General features: G+C 44.6%; 1 protein-coding gene across 1 annotated transcript in view; it reads right to left on the bottom strand.

Annotated features, from left to right (window-relative positions):
* LPGAT1 (lysophosphatidylglycerol acyltransferase 1) overlaps positions 1–9,557 on the bottom strand; it is a 115,743-nt gene extending 106,186 nt beyond the window's left edge. The window contains exon 1 of the mRNA XM_073900226.1: positions 9,537–9,557. The gene's annotated coding sequence lies outside the window, so the exon portion shown is untranslated. The remainder of the gene's footprint in view (positions 1–9,536) is intronic.
* Positions 9,558–12,191: the final 2,634 nt, after the last annotated feature.

Below are 12,191 nucleotides of genomic sequence, written 5' to 3'. Positions count from 1 at the left end.
CCTCATCTCCAGAGACTGTGACTTCACTGATATGGGGCAGTAGATCTCAGCCGAGGTAAAATTTTTCTACCTATTTTTCTACCATCTAGCAATGTCTGGAGACATTTTTGCTTATCACGACTGAGAATGGGGGGAGGTTTGCAATATTGGCATTAATGGGTAAATGCCAGGTTGCTGCTAAACAGGACAGCCCCACAACAAAGAATTATCTGACCAAAAATATCAGTGGTGTTGCAAGTGAGAAGCCCTGATCTCGGATGAGGCTCCGAGCATCAGCATTTTTCAAAATCTTCCCAATTTGAATATACAAACAGGGTTGAGAACAACAGTTGCAGAGACAGTAATAGCTAAACTTTACTACTGAGTACCTACGGTGTGCCAGTCATTTTTCTAAATGAGTGAACTCATTCAGTCTCTGAGTAAGCCTACTACTTAGTACTGTTATTTTTCCCGTTTTACAGATGAGGAAACTGAGGGACAAATATTAAGAAACATATCCTGAGATTCAATCCCACACAGTTGGGCTCCAAAGCCTGAGCAGTTAACTACTACTGCAGAACTGAACCTCCTTGACTGACTGACTTCATCCAAGCAGAGATCTCTATGAGAGAAGGGAGTGAGAGTCCCTGTGGCTTCCATAGCCATAATCCTGTCTACCCCCAACACTTAGAAATGAAAACGAGAAGAGGTCTCAAAGTAGATACAGCTGAGGGGGGTGGGGGAGAGGTAGAATAGAACCATTTTGGAAGTGTGTGTCAAAGGATAGTAGTTGGGGGTATGGGTATTTGTTCCAGTTTCTCAGATATGTCTGTGTCTAGTTCAAGTTGATGAAATTTCTTAAAATGAAAGTTTAATCTAGATATGGTAGACCCCTGTTTGGGCAAGGAAAAAAACGTGCCTTGGTCCATCGGACTGTAAGTAATAGTAATTGTTGCTCCCATCACTGTCTCCTGCACAGTAATGGGCTGTGTGGCAATGTACCTTTCACAGATGGCCATATTTAATTGAAAGCCTTGCCCAGCAGCTGCTGGAAATGCTGACTACCAGACTGGGAAAAGTACTGCCAAATGGGAGGAATGCAGACAAGTTCTGTGGCAAAAGGATAGAAATATATAAAGTAAAATGACTCTCTCTTTATTCACTGTTACAAAATGCTCAAGCAGAAAAGGAAAGTACCAGCACACTTGGTTTTGTAGTTCAATTCCATTAACACCGAGATGATGAAGATCATTGCTGCCTTCAAGGGAGGGGATGTGGTCGGGATAAGGCAAAGCGGCAAGTATTTCTAAAATAAAAGAGGCCATGGAAAGAGGGCTATTCCATGCTTGGAAGAGAACCCCAAGCCCCAAATGAGAACCACAGCTAATGGCCAACGCCTTGGTTTCAGCCCAGTGAGACCCTGAGCAGAGAATCTAGTTGCGCCATGCTTGGACTTCTGATTTACGGAAACTGTGAGATAATAAATTTGCATCAGTTTCAACTGCTAAGTTTGGGATAATTTTTTACGCAACACCAGGAAATTAATACAATGCATTACAGTGGTTGATTTTTGAATGCCAAACTAACCTTACATTCCTGGGATAAACCCTATTTGGTCATGATGTATTAACTTTTTGCTGATTTGCTGATGTATTAACTGATTTGCTAAAATTTTGGTCAGAATTGTTTATATATGTTCATGAGGGAATATGGCTTGAAGTGAAAGAAGAAATTTGAAGGAGAAAGAAACGGACGATGGGAAAGGAAGACATGACAAATGAGAAGACAATTTAAGTAGAGGTGCGGGATGATCAGGATAGGTTTGGAAAACAATCCAGCGGGTTCTTTGGTTTTGGTGTGTGGTTTTTTTTTTAAGAAGATTTTATTTATTTATTTTAAAGAGAGAGTGTGTGTGTGCGTGTGCAAGTGTGAGCAGGGGGAGAAGAAAAGGGGGAGAGAGAAAGAGGGGAAAGGATCTTGAGCAGACTCTGAGCTGAGCACACAACGTGACTCGGGGCTTGATCTCACGACCCTGAGATCATGACCTGAGCCGAAACCAAGAGTGGGCACTTAACCAACTGAGCCACCCAGGCGCCCCAACAATCCAGCATTTAATTTGGCTGCATAACCACAGATAGGAAGTCAAGTGGGGGAGGCAGTGGAAATGCAGCTGCAAAACTAGGGAGCAGAATGCAGGCTTAATTCGGGAGATGAAGTCAAGAGTCACTGAAAGTCCCTAAGGGACACAGCTGGATGAGTGAGCCATCAGCAGTATGTAGTTTGAAATGCACCAAGCAGAACCTGGAGAACAGGAGGGAGGCCCTTGCAGTTGTCTGGTTAGAGGTCACCAGAGCCTAAACCTGGGCCTGGTCAGGGGGAGGAGGGGAAGCAAGAGACAGGAAGAGATCAAGCCCTTAGCATTCAGCCTAGATGTTAAGATTGGCTCCATTCTCTCTTTGGACACCTGAAGAACATCAGCAGGCCCTATTCCATCATCTGGTGATTGGAACCAAGCACTGAAGGCAAACCTGAAAATACTGATCACCTGCAGGTTGGGATCCCTATGTTCCTGCTGGATCCAGGCCTGGCTGGTTGGCCCCAGACAGGACACAGTTAGTAACGGTGGCCCAGGAGGCCCACACCAGAGGAACTCCAAGAAACTGGTTTGAGTCTACTGCCCATTCTGGGATGGTGGGTGGTTCAGCCTAATAAATGAAACACTGGGAGAGAGGACAAGGGGGATCAGGAAGCAGAACTGTGCTCACTCAGTAGGGGCTTGAAGCATCTCTCTTGGGTTTGGGGTCCCAATGTAGGATCAGAAGCAGAGGTCGACAGGAAGGACTTTCCTGGGTCTCAATCAGCTGTTTCAGGTCAGGTCATTATAACTCAGTGGCTCTTAGCATGGAAGGACCTAACAAATAAAGATTACTGAGTAAGACCGATGTCTGTATTTTACAGCTTGGGACAATGAGGCCCTATCTGGAATAGGGTTAGAGTGCTTCGCTTTGTTTAATTTTGCCTACTTGAAGTAATGTTTTTGAACCTTGACATAGAAAGTTGTGTGTTGGAGTACACAGATTCATGCAAAGCTCTGGACGGAATCCATTACTCAGCTTCTGTAATATTTTTTTTTAAAGATTTTATTCACTTATTTATTTGACAGAGAGACACAGCGAGAGCGGGAACACAAGCAGGGGGAGTGGGAGAGGGAGAGGCAGGCTTCCCGCGGAGCAGGGAGCCCGAAGCGGGGCTCGATCCCAGGACTCTGGGATCATGACCTGAGCCGAAAGGAGATGCCCAGCGACTGGGCCACCCAGGCGCCCCTCCATTACTCAGCTTCTAAACGGGTTTTTGCCTTCCCTATGATGGAGAATTTAAAGGGCATTACAGCAGAATTATAAAGTGGGCAAGGGGACATGTTGTTAATTGGAGGGTAAATCCATGGAAAAACTGTTTCCTTTAGCCTGGAGGCATCTCAAACAGAAGGATATATCTCAAAACTAATAACAACACCCATTGACTTGCCAGAGAGTGGAGCCGCGTACACTTTCTCCCTCTGCTTTGATCCCGGGAAGGTGGCTCTAGGTTCATGAGCCCTGACACAACCTGGCTTGATAGGAAAAAAACAACTGAAAATGGAAGGCACACTGGGGCGCCTGGGTGGCTCAGTCAGTTAAGCGTCTGCCTTCGGCTCAGGTCATGATCCCAGGGTCCGGGGATCGAGCCACGCATCGGGCTCCCTGCTCCAAGGGAAGCCTGCTTCTCCCTCTCCCACTCCCCCTGCTTGCGTTCCCTCTCTCGCTGTGTCTCTCTCTGTCAAATAAATAAATAAAATATTAAAAAAAAAAGGAAGGCACTCTCTCAGCAAAGTGCCATCTAGACTCAGAATTCTCCGGTGACCTGGACCAAACAGGGATGGCTGGGGCAGGTAAGCCAGTCTGTCAGGGCAGTATGCCAACGAATCTGCAAGGCCCCTGGGGGCAGGCCTCCCCAGCGCTATCAGGGGCTTCCTAACCCGAGACCACTGAATATTGGAGCTAGAAGTGATTGATAATTGGGACTGCAACTCCGGAAGTGCTGGGGAAGGAGACAATTGTGGGTATCTTATCTCCTCTCATCGGCTCTCTTCTCCTTCCCCAGCAGCTGGGAATGTGCAAGTCCATCACTTTTGCTCTTCTAAAGCAAGGGCAGGAGGCTTGCACAGACTCAGAGACCTCAACCTCCTCAGGAAGCTTTCCTTTTGCGCCATCAGATGTGATCCCTCCACCTCCTGAGTGCCCATTCCACTGCATCCGTACCTTCATCACAACACCATCGTGTCGCACCACACTTTGTAATACTGTTATACTCCCTCATCGTGGACACTGTGGTGTGCCCCCCAGATCCCCACCATCAGGGCCAGGGCATAAATCCTCCCAGAATCTTGGGGATCTTGCCTGCTGAAAGCTCATCGTTGAGTCTCTCCCCAGGAATTTCCCTCTCATCCAAGTTACTCTCCCTCCCAGGGAGGAAGCCCACACCCAGCGACATTCTACACAGACACATCTCCCTTGTCTCAATTCTGGACCTCTCTGAAGGGCCATCTCAGCCTCAGAGCTCCCTGTGGGATCATGTTCCAGCTCAACTTCCCCTTCTGCCAAATCCTACAAAAGTGCTGTTCTTGAGGACACTCCCTGATAAACTTCTGGTTCCCAAATCTTCATCTCAGACCCAGGGAACCCAACTGACGACACCCCCACGAGACAGGAAGCTTACTGAAGATGAGCTGTCAAATTCTTTGTATCCGCCTTCCCCTTCTGTCTTTCTCCATCTCCCTGGTACTCAGCATAGTGCTGACCAGACTTCAGATGGATGGGACGCAGATGATGACTTGCACAAAGGTTGGACAAGGACTATCTATTTCCCTTCTCCCTTTGCGTCCAAAGTAAACACTGAATATCTTCTTGTCTCTAATATGCAAAATATTCATAGAATTTACAAAGAATACAAAACATATACAGTCTAGGAATTCCTTCTGTAAAGTGTTTTCTGGGGAAATTCACATTTTAAAACCCAGAGAATGTTTATTTTTAAAATGAGGAAAGAGTAGCCCAGACTCACTTTAATCTTTCTGCTCTAGGTGAGCAGGCCTCGGGGCAATCAAGAGAGGCATCATATAAATCTACTTTGTCTCAGGCACCCTGGTGAAATTTTCACTGTTGATGAAGAAAGTCAACAACCCATTCCAGTGACTCTACAGACATTCTAGAAAGATCTGCTTACCTAAAACCTGTGTTTGTTTAGCTCAATGATAATTTTGGCTACGTGATTATTAGTGGCAATGCTTACAGCCTAATTGGGGCTGTATTTCTGCTCTAATGGATCCCAGTCAACATTCCCAGCAAGAGGTTGTGAGGCAGATCCCCCAGTGGGTTGGCATTTTACTCTTCTAACAGCCTTCTGCTCTGCTTGATTAGCTTTGTGGTCCTCCATGTTATGGCTGCCCTTCCTAACTCCCTGGGGAGAAGCCAGAGGACACTTGTTTGAACTGGCTTCTAGATTACACAGATCCTGGAGGTTAAAGTTCTTTTTTTTTTTTTTTGTAATTTCCCTTGTTATGTCTAATTTTTAAAACCTAATAAAGTACATGAGTTAATTAGATTAAATTTAGGAAATACATGTATATGAGCTATTTTAGCTCCCTGTAATGCATATTTTATTATTATTACACAAATATTAAATGATTTGACATTCACTGATAAACCTGCTACAGAAGCATGCACTTAAAATGATTTTGTATAGATGGGGAGAAAGGAAGAAAATTGCCACAAACCAGAGTAATGTAAACTTGGAATTTATATACATATGTGTATAAATATATATGCATACAAGTGTGCATTTACATATCCACTATATTATTTGCTTAGGATTTTATGAGTCTATTTATAAGTGTTTAATATCACTACATCAAAAACCAATGATGCACTCTATGCTGGCTAATTGAACATAACAATAAAAAATAAAATAAATAAAAAATAAATAAAATCTTTTAAGAATCAAAAAAACACACAGTTTAAAGAATATACCCATAAATGTTGACTATATTGACCAAAAGAAGTCTAATGGTTTTTTTTCTTTAAATTTTTTTATTGTTATGTTAATCACCATACATTACATCATTAGTTTTTGATGTAGTGTTCCATGAGTCATTGTTTGTGCACAAAACCCAGTGCTCCACGCAGAACGTGCCCTCTTTAATACCCATCACCAGGCTAACCCATCCCCGCACCCCCCCTCCCCTCTAGAACCCTCAGTTTGTTTTTCAGAGTCCATCGTCTCTCATGGTTCGTCTCCCCCTCCGATCTACTCCCCTTCATTCTTCCCCTCCTGCTAGCTTTTTTTTTTCTTAACATATATTGCATTATTTGTTTCAGAGGTACAGATCTGTGATTCAACAGTCTTGCACAATTCACAGCGCTCACCATAGCACATACCCTCCCCAATGTCTATCACCCAGCCACCCCATCCCCCCCCCCCCCCCCCCACTCCAGCAACCCTCAGTTTGTTTCCTGAGATTAAGAATTCCTCATATCAGTGAGGAGGTTAAAGTTCTTAGTTGGACTACATGTTAACATTGATTTTTGTATTCCCAACATCTAGCAGCAGGTCTGGCTCGAAAATATTCGAACGAATGAATGAACAGACCAAATGATGACTATCGTTCCCTGGATCGTGAAACCCCAAAGGTGGGTTAATCTGGCAAGCATGATGCTTTTCGTCATTCTTTGCAGACAAGAAGCATCAGCCTGAGACCCTTAATTCTTCACCCAGAGCACCATGACCTTCACAGATTTTTCTCTCCTGTACCTTTGCCTTTTCAAATGCAAACAGCAACACCAGACTTCCCAGGGGCAGAGGATTTTTACCCTCAATCACTCTATTATGTTGGAGCCCCACCTTGGCACTACCTGCAAATCACACTGGGCTCTCCCATTCCCAGGTGGGCCTTGCCCCTACCTCCGGGGTCTAGTTCCCATCAGAAACGTCCCAGGAAAGTCTGACACCTTCATCCCCAGTCCTGGCACTTTAAGCCAGGCTCAGCTGACAAAGGCCCCTCAATTATCCCTTTCCTAACTAAACTTCCTAGGTTGACAACCTCCACTCTTCACCCCAGCCCCAGGGGAATTCATTCTGTCTTCAGTTATGTTCATATACTCATCAGATGAGACTCCTGTTTTGTGTATCCAGGAGACTTTCATTGTTTGATCTTTAAAGTGGCTTTGCATAGCTCTAGTCTGCTTAACTGATTTTAATTTAATTTCTTTTATTTCAAACCCATGAGGCCCTCCTCACGGCTCACGTCACTGTTAACTTGTTGTTTCCTCTGGGGCCCCCAGAACAGCATGTGAAGGTGCCATTCCTTTTGAGTGCTCACCACTGTTGACAGCTCATGAACGCAGCCTGGGCTACAAAGTCAGCACCCTAGTGAGCCCCTTCTTTTTTATGATTTTTTCCCCAGCTTTATTAAGATGTAATTGAAATACAACATTGTGTACGTTTAAGGTGCACTGTGCAATGATTACCGCAAGATTAGTTAACAGATCTATCACCTCACGTAATTACCATTTTGTTGTTGTGATTGTGGTAAGAACATTTAAGATTTCATCTCCTAGCAACTTTCAAATATATAATACAGTTTTGTGAACCATGGTCACCATGCTGTACGTTAGATTCCCAGAACTTCACCTTATAGCTAAAAGCTTGTACTCTGACCAATGTCTCCTCACCTTCCCCACTCCCCAGCTCCCCCCACCCCATTGTACTCTCTGTTTCTATGAATTTGGCTTTTTTAGATTCTACATGTAAGTGAGGACATGCAGTATTTGTCTTTCTCTGACCAAATTATTTCAGTTAGCATAGCGCCCTCTAGGTTCATCCATGTTGTCAAAAGTGGCAAGATTGCCTTCTTTTTTTAGACTTGAGTAGTATTTCCTTATATACATATATGATATAAACACATAAGAATAATTATACACACATACATAATATCTACTTTATCCATTCATCCATAGATGGATACTTAAAAAGTTGTTTTCCTATCTTAGCTGTTGTACATGAAGCTACAATGAACCTGAGAAAGCAGGTATCTCTTCAAGATAGTGATTTCATCTCCAGTGGATATATACCCAGAAGTGAGGTTGCTGGATGATATGGTAGTTCTATTTGTAATTTCTTTAGGAGCCTCCATACTGTGTTCCATAATGGGCGCACCAGTTAATGTTCTCACCAACGGTGCTCGAAGTTCCCTCTTCTCCACCACCTCTCCAGACATGCTAGTGAGCCAGTCCTGAACCTTCTCTGCCCTCCCCTTTCCCCCCAGTTACCTGCTCCTTCAACAATCAGGTATGGAGTGCCCACGAAGGTTCAGGTTCAGAGTCATCTGAGTGATTCTCAAGAGCTACCCGGGGCGCCTGGGTGGCTCAGTTGGTTAAGCGACTGCCTTCGGCTCGGGTCAAGATCCTGGAGTCCCAGGTTCGCGTCCCGCATCGGGCTCCCTGCTCGGCGGGGAGTCTGCTTCTCCCCCTGACCCTCCCCCTCTCGTGTGCGCTCTCACTCATTCTCTCTCTCTCTCAAATAAATAAAATCTAAAAAAATAAAAAGAGCTACCCAAGGCACACCTGATGGGCCTCAAACCTACCCAAGAAAGTTAATCTTTTCTTTAGTCCTTTGGGACAAACTATTTACAAATCCATATGCTCGTTTTTATGTACCTCTAAGACCTATTTACTAAGAGCATGCTAAGTGAATTATAAAAGGTTAATCTAATTTGGAATTCATAAACCAGAATCAATGAGTTACTAAATTTTATTGAGGATTCTAATTTAATATTCTACCAAGAAGTCTGGCTTCCAGGGAAAGTTCTGGTGGAGCCTTGCCCACATTCTCTGGTTGGCGCTTCATCATTACTCTGTGTCGCCATGTGTGAGTCAAAGTCTTCAAGTGCTGCCATTCTTTTTTTTTAAAGATTCTATTTATTTATTTGACAGAGAGAGACAGCGAGAGAGGGAACACAAGCAGGGGAGTGGGAGAGGGAGAAGCAGGCTTCCCGCCAAGCAGGGAGCCCCATGCAGGGCTCGATCTCAGGACCCTGGGATCATGACCTGAGCCGAAGGCAGACGCTTAACGACTGAGCCACCCAGGTGCCCCAAGTGTTGCCATTCTTGCTTTTAATTATAATTTGCTGTTAACTCAGCTTCATCATTATCAAGTTAGTTATGATTTGTTTGGTTAAAATGACCACTGTTGCATATTTGCTGCAACTGTATTTTTTGGCCTTTAATTTTCCAGTAATTACACATAAAGACAATTATGAATTACAATTTGAATACACATCATTTATGCCCTAACTGGTAAAGCACATGTACACTTAATCTCCCAAAATATACCTTGAAAACCACTGTTTTAAACTCTAGGAATAAACAACTACTTTCACTGCACATTTTGGAAATAGCTTGTAAATGGCATATGTAAACTCGTTTCCCTTGGTAAACGCCTGGGAAATAAATATCCACACTTACCTTTCCCCAACCCCGACTCAGCTGCAGGCTCACTGTGGTTGTAGCCAGAAGTAATGCAACTGGACTGATCAGACAGCAGAGCGGTGATCGGGAGTGGGGCGGGGCAAACTTCAGAGCAAAGGTTTCAGGGTAACTCTAAATATGATTGGCAGAGCCACAGACAATGCTGAGCTCTACAAATATGGCCACAGTTCGAAGCAATTAGTTTCTGTTCCGGGTTGTGGGAATTGCTGGTTACACATCAGTAAATGGCCAGTGTCCATGCAAGTCCAAAGTGACTTGAGGAGACAGACTTACTTTAGGGTTCCTTCGGGCATCCAAGTATTCAGGAATCCCCCAAAGTTGGCCCTGGGCTGACTTGAGGCACAATCACGGTGCCAAATATTTACTCCCCTGTGGATCCCACTGAATTTTATTTGTATCTCTGTTATAGCATTGTGTTCTGCCTTGCTTTGTAGTGAGTTAGAAAGGTCTAATAATCCTCACAGACTTTGTTTCTTAAAGGCAGGACCAGGGTTTACCCGCCTTTAGGAGGCAACTTGGCAGAGGGCCAGCAGCAAACCAGAGGATCAGAGAAACCTGGAGTGAATCTTGGCTCACCAGCGATTGACAAAATAAATGACTTTTGGGCAAGCAGTGGTACACAAAGATATTGTTAGTTTACATTATGACTCTCTTAGTCCAGAGACTAAAGTAGTTTCGGATTACTTCCCTACCTTTTCTCATAGATAGATGGATGGGTGGATAGATGGATGGGTGGATAGATGGATGGGTGGATGGATAGATGGATGGGTGATGGCCAGATAGAGATAAAGATCTATATCTCAATCATTCTCTTTTCACACACGCCCACACAATCAACTATGCTTCTTTCTGTGATCGCCCGCATTTTGTCCTGCTATAAATGAGCTTCCTCCATACAAGTGGGGGCAATGGTTGTAAATAACTTTGCTTTCTTTAATTTCTGTTTAACAACCCAGAGGGAAAGAGGACTTCTCTTTCTCCATATCAGTATACACAAGCCCAGGGAAGTCTCTGATTAGCCATATCTGGGTTGTATGCCCACCCTTGGGAGGGGAGAAGGGTTTTGTATTGGCCCACCAGAGCATTCTGGTGCAGTGGGGAGAGGAAATCCCCCAGGGCAAAGGATCTTTCTGGATGCTGTTACCAAAAATAAGAATTGAGGTGGGTGGGGGTGGGGGGTGGGGGTGGGAGCTGAATTTGGTCAGACAAAATAGCAACTATCTATTTCAATCAACAGGAGGCTATATGTAAGGCAACAGGGCCTGGTATCGAAATAGATATTAAACTGAGCTACCCGCGTCTTCCTTTTTTTAGTAGCTTCCAGTCCCTCTGTTCTTGGTGTCTCCTACCTCCTTTCTTAAGTACTTTTGTCCCAGCCACACCCAAAGTTACTTCTGGGACTGTTGGGTAACTGTAGCCAAAGGGAAAGGATCCTGCCCGGCTTAACTCCCTCGGGAAGCAGGAGAGAAAATATGCTTTTGTTTTGGAATAGAAGGAAAGTTCACAGGAAAATCAGAAAGCTGTAGTAGTAAAGAATGGGGAAAGCGAGCAGAGAGGCCATGATAAGGTCTATCCTCTTGGTGCTTGAGGAATCCCCTCAGAATTAGGGGCAGGGTTCAGAGAGGTGCCAACAGACAGATAGGCAGGGTTTCTTTTTCTCTTTCTCCTCCTTCCCCTCTTCCTGCTTTTTGTCTTCTCTGCTGTTGACACCATAGCAGAGCACTCAAGGCAGTGTTCCTTCCCTCGCCAGAGGCTCAGCACAGGGAGTACTGCCCTCAAGAGCTGAAGTGTTTAAGCAGGAATCGAGAGTTATTTAACTCTGTCCCAGATGAGGCCCGGTGGTGGAGGGCCTATCTCATTTCCATCCAGAAACCTGCTTCCTGAGGCTTTGCTCTGAGGCTATGGCAGAGAAGACACCTGTGGAGGAGGGGATGTTGAGACCAAGGCGCCTGAGCATGTAGCAAGTTGGCCCCGGTGATGATTCAGTGCCAGTAGAAAGCACGTCCCCGGGATTGGGCAAAGTTAACACCTGCACAAAGATTTGTCCTGAGTCCTTGCTGATTGCTTGTTTTTTCCATTGGAAGCATATGCCGAGGGCGTGCAGGGAGAAGGAAGTAATCTATGATTTCCTGAGTTTTTGGCCATAGCTGGAGGCTGACAGGAGGTTGGGCACAGGAGAAAGTCAATGAAGGGAGTTTCAGGAGCCCCTTCCGGAGAGTTGTGATGTACAGAAAAGAAGATGGGATGTGAAATCAGGAGATCTGAACTTAAAGCCTCACTCAGCTTCTCACTCACTGTGTGATCCTGGACAAGTGACTTAGCTCCTCTGTGCCTCAATTTCCTCTTGGAAAAAACGAGAACAATAATATTTCACGGGGTTGTTGTCAGGACAAAAAAGGCAAATACAATTCATGTGTTACTCCATTTTTCTGGGTCTACTCCCTTCCTCAGGAAGCTGTAGGGTGCAATTGTTAAGAGCTCAGCCTCTGGAATTTGACAGAGCTGGGTTCAAATGCCATTTTGAATTACAAATAGAAATATTTATGTATGGAATGATCGAATGCCTCGGATTTTCTTCAAAATAAGGCAGGAAGGGGAGAGCTGGTGGGGTCTCGCAGAAAGAAGATTGGT

The sequence above is a fragment of the Callorhinus ursinus genome, unplaced genomic scaffold (genome assembly GCF_003265705.2).
Source record: "Callorhinus ursinus isolate GAN/ISIS: 27379988/994484 unplaced genomic scaffold, GSC_fseal_2.0 scaffold13, whole genome shotgun sequence".
NCBI lineage: Eukaryota > Metazoa > Chordata > Mammalia > Carnivora > Otariidae > Callorhinus > Callorhinus ursinus.
The sequence above is the reverse complement of the archived record's forward strand: the minus strand, read 5'-3'. Positions and strand labels throughout refer to the sequence as shown.